General features: G+C 37.5%; 1 long non-coding RNA gene across 1 annotated transcript; it reads right to left on the reverse strand.

Moving 5' to 3' along the window:
* Window positions 1-13394: 13394 nt before the first annotated feature.
* Window positions 13395-14659, reverse strand: LOC149223275 (uncharacterized). Its single transcript, XR_016248953.1, has 4 exons — window positions 14531-14659; window positions 14317-14400; window positions 14026-14192; window positions 13395-13761 (listed from the first exon to the last, which is right to left on the reverse strand). It is a non-coding gene; the product is annotated as an uncharacterized LOC149223275 (long non-coding RNA).
* Window positions 14660-15698: the final 1039 nt, after the last annotated feature.

A 15698-nucleotide genomic window follows, 5' to 3' on the forward strand; every position in this document is an offset into this window, starting at 1 on the left:
TTGTTTTACCTTTGGAACCATCCTTCTCCAAATCTTCTTTAGATATATCAAGCAAAAGTTGCTTGACTTTGAGCTGCTTATTTTCTTGCTGAAAGAAATAAATTAAAAAATCTGCCTTGGACAACCTACTTTTTAGCTCTCTAATCTCAACATATTTCTCCTGGATGATTTTTTTTGAACATTTGACCTCCTCATGCACTGCTAAATCTTCCATATCAGTGTCAAAATGAATATGTGCTTCTTCATCCAATGATGTCTCATGCTGCTATGATGATGTAGGCTTCGCCCTTTGAACAATGTCTTGATCAAAACACGCCTTTTCCCTCGTCTGTATGTCTTGGTCACTTCTGCCCTAGGAGTTTTTGTGATAAGTCTGCTTGTACAATCCACCTCTTATTATGATGGAGAAGACAAAGGAGTAGAGTGCCTAGTTGGCTGAGCTGGAGAAGGCAATAAAGATGCTTAATAAAGGAAACCATCCCAAGAAAAATTCATTTTTTCTAGCTGATGGAAAATTGGGATCTTCACCATGCCATGATGAAACAAACTGGCATGATGATCTTCTCCCAACCTATGCACCTTCTCTACCATCTTAACCATATTTATGTAAAGGTAATGAGGTAGGTTCAAAACTTTTACATGGGTGAAATGCGTCAAAAGCCTCACATGGTACTAATACAATATTGAGAATATACCCTCACATGTAAAATAATTCATGATGATTTTCATGAGAGGGGCATACTTGTCTAGCATATGTTTGAAAGGGCAGATGTGCTTTGGAGCAGTTTTATATGGAGGTTCCAGATACATCTTGTAATTCTGAAGGTCGACGTCTCTATTCTTAAGCCAAAGTTCTCCAGTGTTTTGAATCCATTTAGCTATAGCAATGGTCACTCATGAAATAGTGAGCAACACTCCATCAATGGTCACCTTATCCCTCCTCAAACTACTGGCAAAAGTGTTGGTGAGTTTGTCATTAAAACCAAGTTCTTCAATCCTTTTCCAAAAGGCAAGGAAACCAGCATCTTTAAAGGATTTCTTAAGGAAAGGAAAATACATGATGTCATGTGCTGAAGTTGGCTCATACTTGTTGTTCAAACCTCCCTTATGCCTCGTTTTCTGAGTAGTCTCAGAATCCATAGCAAACCCTAGCTCAACAGGAACGGAAAATAGGGTTTGGTGTAGGGAAAAACAATGGATTTAGGTAGTTTTTGAAGTTGAGTGAAATGAAGGGGTTGGGGGCATCTAAATTCTCGGGAAAATTTGGGGAGAGAGGGAGGGATGTTAGGGAGTATGGAAAAGAGGAATTTTAGGGAAAGGATGAGGGAAAGGGGTCCAAAAGAGAGAGAAATAGTCCTAGCCTAGTGAAGGTTTTAACTCCGTACATAAATTACATGCATACAAATTCTAAAACACAGAAAATAAACAATGCGAGAGCATAACACATAAAACACTTATACATAGAGATTTCCCCCTGGATCCCAAAACCCAGACTACCAGCTTGATTTTTCATTATATTACTTTCAATGTTAGAATACATATATATACATGCTGAAGCATCCAATACCATGGACCGAAAACCATCGTGTCCAAAACCATGGATGAAAAAACCATAGGTAGGTTCACCCAACCTAATATAGGGTCCAAAAAAAATTCCCCGAGAGGGGGCTACCCGTCCCCCTCAAACCCTCTAAACGGGGTGGGCTGCAACCCCCCCGCTGCACAATCAGCGCAACGAAGGGGGGCTCCCACCCCCCTCTAACCCCCCGGTTCACTATGTAGGTTAGTCGTGGAAAGAATATAAAAGAACCCAACATTCTCCCACTTGTTGTTTTCTTTCCATAGGGAGCCACATGAGAGCTTAGTCAGTTTTCTAGCCCTGAAACACCCATTGTTTCTCTACAGCAAGAGAACTTCCCAGAGCTCACAGATTTTGTCAATGCATCTGTAGTATTCTTCAAAATGTCCACCTTTACCAACAACATCATTTTGTCTTCTATCACATCCCTCACAAAGTGATACTGAACATCAATGTACTTTGTCTTTGAATGATAAGCAGGGTTCTTTGCCAAGAAAATTGCACTTTGGCTATCATAGTCTATCTTTATAGCTCCTTGTACTAACCCCATACTTGAACACAATCTCTGCAACCAAACTGCTTCCTTCCTTGCATGAGTGGCTGCCATGTATTCTACCTCTGTAGTTGATAGTGCCACTATAAATTGTTTCTTACTCATCCAACTGACTGCACCTCCAAATAGGTTAAACACATACCCACTTGTAGATCTTCTCTGATCCAGATCTCCAGCCCAGTCTGCATCAACAAAGCCACGAATGTCCAACACTCTGTCCAATCCTGGTCTTCCTTAGTAGGAAAATCCATAATCACTAGTGCCATGCAAATACCTGAAAACCTGCTTCACTACTGTCCAATGCTCCTTTCCTGGTTTTGACATAAACCTGCTCAATACTCCCACTACATGTGAAATGTCTGGTCTAGTACAGACCATTGCATATATCAAGCTACTGACTGCAATTTCATATGGAACACGGGACATGTCCTATTCCTCTTCTTGTGTCTTGGGACACTATTCAGCAGATAACTTTACACCTACAGGAATAGGAACCTTCACCAGTTTTCTATCCTGCATATTAAATCTTCGCAATATTGTCTTGACATACTTCCTTTGGTTTAACCAGAGCTTCCTCTTTACCCGATCTCTTTTAATTTCCATGCCCAAGATATAGTTTGCAGCACCAAGATCTTTCATGTCAAATTTGGAGGATAATTGGGTCTTCAAATCCTAGATAATTTATTTGTCATTTCCAACCAGCAACTTATCATCCACATACAAGTCCAAATAAATAACATGGTCACCAATTAATGTAAAATACACACAGTGATTTGCTCTGCTTCTAGTGAAGCCAAGTCCCCGTATAAATGTATCAAATTTCTGATACCACATCCTTGGTGACTGTTTTAACCCATATAGAGACTTCTTTAACTTGTATACTAGTTCCTTCTTACCCTTCACCACAAAGCTTTCAAGTTGCTTCATGTAGATCTCCTCTTCCAGATCACCGTGAAGAAATGTTTTCTTCACATCCATCTATTCTACCTCAAATTAAAAAGCAACAAAAACAAATCAAAGTAACCTAATAGAAGTTACCTTGCAATAGGAGAAAAAAATATCACCTAAATCAATTCCCAGCACTTGGGAATAACCTTTTGCTACCAACCGAGCTTTGTATTTCTTCACCTTTCCTTCTGCATTTGTCTTCTTCTTGAACACCCATTTGCTGCCAATGGGTTTCCTTCCAGCCAACAACTCCACCACATCCCAAGCCTCATTTTTGTGCAAAGATGCCATTTCATCAACCATGGCCTCTTTCCAGAGTTTTCCATCCTCTAAATCTACTGCTTCCTTCACAGTTCTGGGATCATCATTAGTAATAGATAAAGAAAAATTTGAATAGAAAGTAGATGGACTATATCTTTCTGGCTGCCTTCTTTCTTGAACTGATCTTATTACACCCGGAGTGTGTGGCTCTTCATCTTCTAATTCTTCCTCGCCTATAGAGTCTGATTCTTCCTCCTTTAGCTCAAAATCTATCTTCTCAGGTTCCTTTTATTGGACTTCATGTTTAATAACATCTTTCACCTCTCTGAACACCACATCTCAGCTATACACAACCTTCCTTGTTGCTGGGTTCCAAAGCTTATAACCCTTTAAACCATGTTTATACCCAATAAAGATGCATTTTTTAGATTTACTATCCAAGTTGGTTCCTTTCTCCTTTGGAACATGTACATATGCATCACATCCAAATACCCTCAGATGTGAAAGAGAGGGTTTTTTACCAGTCCATACCTTTTGTGGAGTCTTATCCTCCAATGCTGATGAAGGAGATATGTTGACTAGCTAACATGTTGTCTCCACCGCCTCTGCCCAGAATTCCTGCCCTAACCTAGTAGCATTGAGAATGCTTCTTGCCCTTTCCATCAACATCTTGTTCATTCTTTTTGCAAATCCATTTTGTTGAGGTGTATATGGAGTAGTCCTCTGCTGTGCTATGCCACACTTCCTACAGAATTCTTCAAATTCCTTACTACAAAACTCTCCATCGTTATCTATCCTCAGCACTTTTATCTTCTTCTCTATTTGGTTTTCCACCAGAGCCTTAAATTCTTTAAAGCTATCAAAGACTTCAGATTTCTTCTTAAGGAAATGTGTCCATGTATTCCTTGAGAAGTCATCTATAAATGATACATAGTACACAGACATACCCTTACCCAGTGATGAAACCTTCACAGGTCCAAACACATCACTCTACACAAGCTCTAATATCTGTTTCGCCATCTTATAACCAAGGGGGAAACTCACCCGATTCCGCTTCTCATATACACAATTTTCACAACAATCAAATTCTAGAGAGCTATTACTCATGCCTTCTACCATACCTTTATCATGAAGTATTTGAAGCCCCTTCTCTCCAATATGCCCAAGCCTTTGATGTCATAGCATGGTCTTCTCTCCAGAGACCACTAGATTTTTTGCTCCACTTTCAGGAACCACAGAACCATTGCACCCATCAACAACAGTGCTACCTTGTAGCTTTTACAGAGTTCCAATCCGAACTGCCCGCATCAATACTAGTATTCCCTGAACGATCTTGCAGGTATCCTTATCAAACACTATTTTTACACCTGCATCATCCAACCTGCTAACAGAAATCAGATTTCTGGCCAATGCAGGAATATGCAGAACACCAGAAAGTGTTCTAACCCTTCCACCTTGTAACTTCAACTTTACTTTTTCACAACCAACGATTCTAACCTTCCGGTCATCCCCCAAGAAGACATCACCACCATTGTATTTCTCATACTCACAGAACCACTCTCTATGGGGATTGAGGTGAATGGATGCACTTGAGTCAATCAACCATGCCTCATGATCTACATTTGTACTTGAAGAAGCCAAGTACACATCCCCACCTTCATCTGAGGTTGTTTTCGCCTCTACAAAAGGAGCATTATCAGATCTCTTTCCTTTATCAGGAGCTTTAGATTTATAGTCCCTTTTGAAGTGCCCTTCCTTTCCACATTTCTAGCACACCACCTTTACAGGTTTTCCTAGAGATTTAGATCTCCCTCTAGATTTAGATCTCTCACTCGATGACTTATTTTTGTTTCTGTTCTAGAACTGTTCTCGTACAAACAAGGCATAACCATTCTGGCTCTACATCTTTTTCTGTCTCATCTCCTCCGTCAGCAAGGATGAGCCTATTTCATCAAAATGCAAGGCAGTTGCATTGCTATGTATTGCAATAACCAGACTATCCCACGAATCTGGTAGAGAACACAACAAACTGATGCACTTATCTTCAACTAAAATTTTAATATCCATAGATGCTAACTAACTTACCATAGCATTAAATGCGTTCAGATGCTCTGTCACCAATTCTCCATCTTTCATCCTTAGGTTATACAGCTTTTTCCACAACAATAGTTTATTCACCAGAGACTTAGATTGGTACAAAGTCCCTAACTTGTCCCACAAAGCCTTCGCCATAGCTTCCCCTGATACATTCAGTAATACTAAATCTGAGACACACAATCATATTTTGCTCTTTGCCTTCCGATCCAACTTCTTCCACTCTTCATTGGACACTCCCATTGGTTTAGTACCCGGATCTACCACGATCCACTGATCTTTATCCACCAATAGATCCTCCATCTTGAGTTTCCACAACTCAAAACTTTGACCATTAAATTTACCGATCTCTATATTTCCACTGCTCGCCATCTTATTTTACCACCAGAATTGATCTCGCAGATCTCCCACTGAACAGGGTCTACCATAGGCCCGAGCAAAACCCCTCAGCAACAAAGGCCCCCCTTTGAATCCAAAACAACTCTAATACCAAATGAAGGTTTTAACCCCGTACAGAAATTACCTGCATACGAATTCTAAAACACAAAAAATAAACAATGCGAGAGCATAACACATAAAACACATATACACAAAGATTTTCCCCCGGATCCCAAAATCGAGACTACCAGCTTGATTTTTCATTATATTCCTTTCAATGTTATAATACATATATATAAATGCCGAAGCATCCAATACCATGGACCGAAAACCATCGCGTCCAAAACCATGGACCAAAAAGCCATAGGTAGGTTCGACCAACCTAATATAGGGTCCAAAAATCTTTTTCCCGAGGTGCTGCCCCAGACCCCGTAGAGGGGGGCTACCCACCCCCCTTGTGACTCCCCCACTACACAATCGGTGCAACGAAGGGGGGGCTCCGCCCCTCCTCTAACCCCCTAGTTCATTTCCCAGGTTAGTCGTGGAAAGAATATAACACAACCCAACACCTAGGAATGTAGGGTCTAGGCTAGGGTTTTGGGAAAAAGGGAGTAGATGAGGGATATGGGTGTGGGAATGTGCCTATGGGGATATATGGGACATGTAGGAAGTGAGTGAGATGTTTTTAGCGGATTCTTCACAATATGGCAACCATAGAGACTATGAAAACAAGAAAACCCTAGAAGAGGGAACACTAATTTTCAAGCACAAACTGAAGCACAAGAAAGCTAAGATATGATCCACTTACTTGTAAATGATATCTTAAACCCTATGTGTTGATGTAGAATCGACTGAAATAGATTTTTGATGTCCTCGAGGAAAGCACGGCAAATTTGGGATAAGCGCAATGGTGGCCAAATGAGGCACTTTGGTGGCAAGAGAATGATTCTCTAAGGGTGCCAAAGATCCTTGAAGATAGAGAGGTCTCTTGGAAGTGGAATAATCAAATGACAGGTTATTTGGTCTTTAATTACTTTGAAAAATTGGTTTTCTCCATGGGTGGTGTAGTGGCCTACCATGTACTTTGACATTTGTGTTTGAAATGCAGCTTTAGAACTTTATGAATCATAATACATCATACTGAAAATATAAAACCCTTTTCAAAATCTTTATTAAAACTCTTTCCATCACTACTCCTTGAAATGATGGCTTTGATGGTGAAATGACTCACTTTTTATGATTTTGACCCAATGACCTAATGATGACTTGACATGGAAAGAATGAGCAGAATGATTACCATAATGACTATGAAACCCTTACGACAAGGAATGACTTGGCCATGATGATGTCCATTTACCATGAAGATGAAAGGAGTAGTGATTCCATAGCTAACACAACTAGTGACCAATTTTTTATTCAAAACCTATTTGAAACCATAAAAATTTGCAGTATGGACCTATAAAAAACTTTGTAAGAGCATATTTTATCACTCGTGACTGACAAAACTGACATACACTAACAAAGTTAATAAATTAAGCATCCTTCTCTTTCTATCCATCCCAATCATAAATTTGATCCTCTTTGGAAACTTTCTCTGATAGTCTTATGCAATTTTTATCGACTGAAGATGAGCTATTACTTGACCAACTTGCCATGACTGCATCAAAACTATTTAATGTCTCTCCAGTGCCACCTATGGAGATCCCTACCTCGTTACCCAACCTTCCATGTGCCTCTTCTAGATTTTCCATTCATGAGATTCCTACTTGAATTAACCCGGTTCTATGATCTTTGGACATGGCCATATCTTCCATGTTCTCTTTGAGATTTTCAAAGGAAGCTACATGCATCTATCCATCTCTGTTGACTTCATCTCATTATGATAATATCTCTCCTACCTTCTTAGAATCTCTCTCTAGGAGTTGCGATAAGCCGAGTTATATTATGTTTGAACCCTCATATCAATTTTCCCTCAATCTCAAAGCCATATCCACGATCCCTTTTCCTCTACGTTTTACAACTCTTATGGATGATCAACTTCCTCCTTCTGAAATGTCAATGTTTGCAAGAAAACCCCAAATAAGAAAAACCTTCCTCATGCAATGCCATCCAAGGTGGGATTTTCTTTGATAGCTCTATCTCTTTAGAGTCTTCCATGGCCCTTAGAGCTAAAACGCCCTCTAAGGAAGTTACATCGTGATCATTTTCTCCATGAATATTAGGGTAGTGGGAGGTCCCTCTAAGATGCAAGCCTTTGGAGATAGCTTTTTCTACATCACCTATTCATTATCTTATTCTGAGAAACTTTATTTTCCACTGATAAAGCTATAATTGTGCTCCAAAATATATATCCAAATTTGTGCATATGTGTTGTTGACGCTATGGAGCATCCAGAGTGTCTTTCAGTAATGTGGAACCCAAAGGATGTGACATTTAAACCATATTCCTCTATGTCGGGAATCATTATCGAAGGAATTCTAAGGATCTTAGGCAATTAGGTGATATTAGTTAACTTCTACTAGTATTACTAGGATGAGGAGAGCCTCTAGAATCAAATCTATCGTAGTGGTATCCTCAAGTAAGGATCACTCATCCTTACAGGGGACCTCAACTTTATGACCTCGATTAATGAATCCTATGGTGTATCTATTTGTCCTAACCATTTTTTCTCCAGTGATATCCCAAATAATGCAGGATTCCAATCTCGTAGAAATTAAGCATATCCCCATAGTTGAAACTTGGAGGAATGGATTATCTGGCATTTATGGAGTTTCAAAATGATTGGACCATTTTCTTATTGTTGAATCCCTCATGTATAAGGTGGGAAAATACCAATCCTAGATTTTCCAAGATGTAATCTCTCATCATTCACCCATTTGTATGCAACTTGAATTCAATACAAGTGTTCAAAAGGTACCATTCAAGTTCAACCACTACTCTCTCAAAGAGGAGTCACTCCGAGCACTAGTCTATGACTATTGGAGGAAATTCCAGGTCCACTCTTCCTACTAAGCAATGGATGCCTCAAACATAAAAATTACTTTCCTAAAAAGGTAGGATAAGAATTGTGTTGGGGTTCTTGTATGAGAACCACAAAAGGAATTAGAAAAGGTATAGGCATAAATCAACTCATGTCAGTCCTCCTTAATTGATATGGGCTTCTCATCTTCTATAAAAATAAAATTATGCTCCTTAGAGGAAAGGAAGGATTTCCTCCTAAGAGAAGAGGAATAAATCTCACGTTTAAAGAGTAGGGAAATTTGGATAAAGGAAGGACAGAAAAAACACAAAAAAAATCATAGATTTACTTCCCATGAAAGAAATAAAATCACTATTTGGAACATTTAGGATAATGAGGGTAATAGTTTGAGAACCCAAAGGGATTTAGATTAATATGCTAGGACCCACTTGTCTGGTCATTTCGTAGGTCTAGGATATTGTTCACTCAAATCCCAGATGAATGTATTACAACATTTCCCTCAACGTTTTTTAGTGGAAGAGAGCTAGGATTGGAGAAAATGTTTCCTTGAATGAAATCAAAGAGGTTCTTAGATTTCTAGCCAAATATAAGAGTCCATGTCCTGATGGTTGGACTATTGAATTTTATCTCACATTTCTTAATCTAATTGTGAATGATTTAATGTGTTGTGAAGGAGGCCAAAATATTTGGCAAGGTGTATAGGTTGATCAATGCTACTTTCTTAGTGCTAATCACTAAATTCTCAAAGCCTCTATCTTTCGATGATTATAAACCAATTTCACTATGAAATGTCATTTACAAGTTCATTTCTAAAATAGTTCCAAACAAAATGAAAAAAAATATCTCTTCTTCTTTATCACATGAATAACTTGGATTCCTCTTGGGGAAGCAAATTCATGATGCGATTGGAGTGGCTCACGAGGCCATACACTCCATCAAGACCAAATAGTGTAGTGCCCTGGTTATCCAAATTGATGTTGTCAAATATTATGACAGTGTAAACTAGAGTTTTCTTAGAACCCGTCTTCTCCATATCAGATTGGATTTTCAAGTGATGAACTGGATTAGGGCATATGCTACTACTGCTAATTTTGATGTTACCGTAAATGGTTCACCTTCCTATTTTTTTCATTTTCAAGAGCCTAGAAAGAGGGCCTTCCTCTATCTCCTATGTTATTTGTGTTATTCATGAAGGGTTTGAGTATACCGATAAAGTTTGCCAAGGAGGAATTTCATATTAAAGGTGTTAAAGTTTGTAGCTATCTCCATTGCAGACATGCTCTTTTTTGATGACGTACTCATATTTGGTGATGACACGATCATTGAAAGGGAATTATACAATGGAATTTGTAATACTTTTTTTTTGCTACAAGAATGAATATTAATCATAACAAATCATATTTTCTCAGTGTAATATGATTGATGAAAATATTTCATCCATTTATCTTTTATATCATATAAAGTGGTTGATCTAGAACAAGCTCTACATAATTAGGCTTTCAATTGAAGCTTAATTGTTACGTGGTGGAGGACTGGTCCTGGATTCACAAATGCATTGAGAAACATTAGTAATTGGTGCCATAGATGGCTCTCTCTTGGTGGGAGGTTGAACCTAGTAAAGTCATTTCTAAAAAGTATTATGGTTTATAAGAAAAATAATGGATTTTATCACCTTGTAAGATGGCAGGTCTTATCCCAACCTTTTTGTGGGGAATGGGGCTTGAAGAATATGGATTGGTTTGGGCATGCCTTGGCATTGAAAAGCTCATGGAGGGTTCTAACTTTCTTAGGGTATGGAGCAAGCTAATTCCTCATAAATATCTTCGTCAAAGTCCCTCGATTGAATGGTTGAGAATTGTCAAGCCTCACAAATTTAATGTCGGTTCAAGTTTTTGGAGAGGAATGATGTTTCCCTTCCCTGGATTACATCCAAGATAGCCTAGAATGTGGGTCAAATAAACCATGTAATTCTATGGAAAGACAAATTCATTGGAGGGCTATCATTCTATATCTTATCCATGGACCTCCTTACTCCACTCAATGTGAGGGGTCTCCATAGGCTCTGCTATGCTCTTAGTCCCTAGTCTAAGGATTCTTTCAATGGCAGATGGAAGTGTCCCTCTAATATAGGACTGCAAGGCATGTTTTCATTCGAATGGGAAGGATTCACCAATAAATTAAATCACAATGGCCTAACCCTATATGAGAAGGAGGATACCATTGTGTGGCTAGAAAACCCCTCTACTAGCTAGGTATAAACTAAAATTACTTACGTTTTGGTATGTTCAAAACCCATTCAAATCAAGAAGAAATGGTGGTAACAAAACATATGGCAGTGCCACATTCCACCTAAACTTTGGTTCTTCATTTGGTTGGATTTAAACAACATAGCATTAACATGGGAAAACCTGATCGGACTAAACATCTTTTTTTCTAGTGTGTGTTTTCCCAAGAGTTCCAATAGAAATGTCTTTCCTTAGTTAATATTTTAGGTGGCATGCTCACGTTTTTGGAATCTAGTCTTCGTTGGTGAGATTAGAGAATGGGCAGGAATAAATATCTACCAATTTTCATTGCATGGGGTATACAAAAAGCTCTTAATTGGGAAATTTTTGAGGGAATGTCCATAAATTTATATAGGATTCTCTCTGAGATACTATATTTTTTCTTATAAAATATTCCCATGGAGAACCCCAGCAAACATTATAACATCTTTCCTCCCATTGTCTAGAAGCCATATATATGTGACATCCCTCTAATTTGAAATAATTAGTATTTTTTATTTTTAGACTTAAAATATGTTATTTTGGATTCTATTTCCATAAATTGTGTAATGAAAAAGGTAGACGTGGTTATGAAATAAATAACTTTATTTATAAATAAGCAGAATAGAAAAATTACTTGGAACGAGACACTTGAGTAAAGAGACAATTTCCCATCTCAATCATAGAAAAGATTGAGATAAATCTTCCATGGGAAAGAGATGTTTCCAAAATATGAGGATTTAATGGATGGGAGAAAAAGATCCATTAAATCTTCTAGTTGGAGAAAGATGCTAATATATGGAAGGATAAAGCACTCCTAGAGAGAAAAGAAGGGTTTAATAGCCAAAGGCCTTCCACAAAAGCTAGACTTTGGTAATGGAAAAAAAAAAATTATGGAAGAAAAGGTAGAAAATACCGAGAGAGAAGAGGAAGGGGCTTAGGAGCTCTGAGGGATCTTACTCGCAATTAGTCTTCCCTTGGGGGGAACTGGTCAACAATTCATGGTTAAGTGCATAGTTTACTCATTTAGTGATTCTTCTATTATTCGAGTTAGAAATATTGTGTGCCTAATTTCATTCATGATTAAGTACATACATATTGTGTGTTGAAAATAAGGACTGAAATTAGTGTAGGAAATTTGTTTTGTATCAAAATTTACTATCATATAAATTATGTAGCCAAAATGATCGCATAGCCAAAGGAATTTTGTATTTAGTTTAGTAAACATCGTATAGTGGCAGAAATGATTTTTCATATTAATCTGTAGTTTGAAGACATGTTATATGTTAGTATAGTTAATGTATACCAATATCTTGTCTCTCGTAAGAGGGTAGGAATGATTGATATGATTGTTGTTAATGTTTTCATCATTCTTATTTTTTATTAACGCTATCATTGTTCTTAGTGAAATATTTATTATCTCCTCTCTATAGAAAAAGATATATACAAGGAAAAAAAATAGTAAACAAATGGTTAGAGTGAACTGAACTAATGGGGTCAAATAAGGGCACTTAGACCACTTAGATCTCTGTTCAAATCCTAATACCTTCTTAAATTTGAGGCAAAATATCCAATGCCAAATATGGGCATAAGTTTAATGATAAGAGCATGTATATAGCAAAAGCAATGATTAAGGATCTCTGGTGCAATTAATAGTTATTAGAAATATAGTCAAGGAATTTTTGTGGGTTTGGAAATATATGATATTATATAACAGCATTACTCGAAGGAGTAGAACTACGTCACCATTGACAAGACAAAGTTGGGGACGCAGTCCTAAGCTAGACACAAAATATGGAAATGTGTTGAGAAATGAGGAAATTAAATGCACATAATTCTTAGAAAGGAAAACTTAGAGGATTTATATCCTGTCGTAGGTTAGCTATCACACGCAGAATATATAAACATACCAACAATAGAAATGTTCAGTAATTCAATTGATACCTAATCTCTTAACAGTCAGACAGGTGAATTTGGAATCGATAGTCGGTGTTGGGAATGATTTAAATTATTAACAACTCGTTACTAAGATGAATTAATATGAAAACATCTTTATTGACTGTCTAAGTCTAATTAAATAAAATATATGTACGGTGCATTGCAATATAACCCATCACGGTAAGGTAAGAATAAATGTAAACAAAAACAATACTATTATAGAGCGAGCAAACACAGTTATAGGTTCTATTGAAAATATAGGATAAATTAACTCTCCAATAACATGCTCAAAAGATTCCACTATGAAAAGTTCATTAAAATGTGATATTAAGATAAGGCCTAACAGGCCATTCAAATTATATATACATAAATTTGTATTTGACAATAAAAACTGTTAAATTAAAATAGTCTGGCTAGATAGCCATGAAGAACTTCCTGGGTATATCTATCATTTTACAATTGAACTATGGTCGCCTAAGCCTATCGTTCTGAAAATACAAATTAGAGTGAAAATAGAATCCAGTGAAGAAGAAGAAAATGAAACACATGATATCCATCCAGGATCAAACAACTACAAAATCAAGAATCCAAGAGAACTATTCAAACTTCAACCAAACCTAGCTACCCGAAAATCTCAAGTGTTGGATTGTGCAACGTGAAGGGAAGAAAACAGAACCACTGTCCTGGGAAACCAAGCGAAATTGCAGTCGATGGTGAACTTGACCGTCCATAGGATGTACCAGGATATGGAGAACATTTAGCGTACCTGCAACACAGAAATGGAGGCAATTAGTAAGAGTGGCGCTCGAAATACCCAAGTGAAATAGTAAGGAAAGGAGTGACCAATAATTTACCGAGAAAAGTAATTCCTGCAATTATCTTAGTAAATGAAACCATCGATTTTCCCCTTCACAGTCTTGCTAGAGTAGAAACAAAAATTAGAACAGTTAAATATATATATATATATATATATATATATATATATATATATATATCCCAAAATAAATCGATAATAAATCGATAATCCCACCTCCACCTGAGAATGTAAAGGAACAATGAGGGGTCGAGGTCACTGTTCCGTGGCCAGATCACCCTTGTTATAGGGAATCCCTATAAGGGTTCCTAAAGGTGATTAAAGACAGTACTCGAGGTCGTAATGGAACTCCCAAATACCCTCCTTCGACATAGGAACAAACCCTGAACATTCGAAGAGAAGTTACAAATCAATTTTAAAAGGAGGTGGAACAGAGTGAGAAATTTCGTGACTATATTGCGAGGAGCCAGCCTTAATCAGAAAAAAACTAGACGCATTAACACATACCTGAAGCCGAGATGGTTACGACGAACACAGAGTGGAAACCTCACGAACCACGACTTGAGAAAACCCTCAACATTTTCTTTCGAACTGAAACCAAGGTATCGAGGAAATCAAAAATTGTATCTGGGAAAGGAACTAGAATCTAATGAGCAAAAAAATAACAAGGTGAGATATTACTTCTATATAAATTCTATAGACCATTGACAATCGGCCTTACCTGATTTCTACGGGCAATGAACCATATCTCTGTTGTTGAAATAGGTAAACACTCTTGTGTTGAAGCTACCACCAGCTGTCGAGCTTAGGAATAGGAGACCAGAATCTGTAGAATTCATGCAAATAAGAGAGTAAATCTCGAATGGGAAGGAGAAAACGATTATACCGAGTTAGGGTTTGTGCTAAAGAATGACCACCGTCCGATGATTGCCACAAGTCTCCACCGTTCATCTAAAACTATATGACTCCATGGGCCATCATGTGAATAGCGCTAGTTGTCACTCTCTTATTGATTGTGGTGGCTATGGCCACATGTGCTCAGCATAGGTTAGTGTGCAAGGTCATGAGTAGGTTACCATGTACATGTTAGGTAAGTCAACCAAACTATTATGGGCTCAATCAAATTTCTAACCCCTTAACCACACAATTTAGAATGAATGGAGATCAAGTAGATAGTTAGGTTAAACAATTTCATAAGGCTCCATTAAGGGGAATGGGCCTTAGATATTTTTTTTAGATTACAAATAAATTAAAAAACACAAGTGCAAATAAATAAAAAAGACACAAGTGCAATCGACCAAACATGAACCCATATATAATTAAAATAAGTGACCTAGTGAATCTCACCTTATAAACACATAGGTAAATACATTCTATAGGTAAATACATTCTATAGTCATATTTTTGAGTAAAGAAGTTTATTAGTATACTTTTTCTTTTAGGTACACGAAGAGGAGTTGTGACATACGGTATCAAAGCCTCTTAGGTTCACAAAATGGGTCTTAATGGAACCACTACCAGAATCATTAAGTAGACAAGGTAGATATATTGTGTAAAAATTGTATTTACTTTGAGTAATGAACAATTGATATATTTATGTGATTGCACTATGTTGTATAGGCTAGTGACATAAGGAAAGAAAAAAAAAATCGCAGAGGACCCTCACCCAACTCTAATGGAAGGCAGAGGATTATATGTTGAGTTAGGAAATGGAAAAGATCCACAAAACTCCTAGTCGTTGGATATTATTAGGAGCTTGCAACAAGAAATAGGTTACCTTAGAACCAACAACGAACATTTATTAAAGGCCAGCGAAGAGTAGGAGACAATGATTAGAGGACTGACACAAAAGTGTATTCATAAAACAATGGAACCTGGTGTGGAGAAAG

Source organism: Pinus tabuliformis, chromosome Q, assembly GCF_031772625.1.
Source record: "Pinus tabuliformis cultivar Carrire ecotype Pingquan chromosome Q, CPIR1, whole genome shotgun sequence".
In the NCBI taxonomy this organism is placed as follows: Eukaryota; Viridiplantae; Streptophyta; class Pinopsida; order Pinales; family Pinaceae; genus Pinus; species Pinus tabuliformis.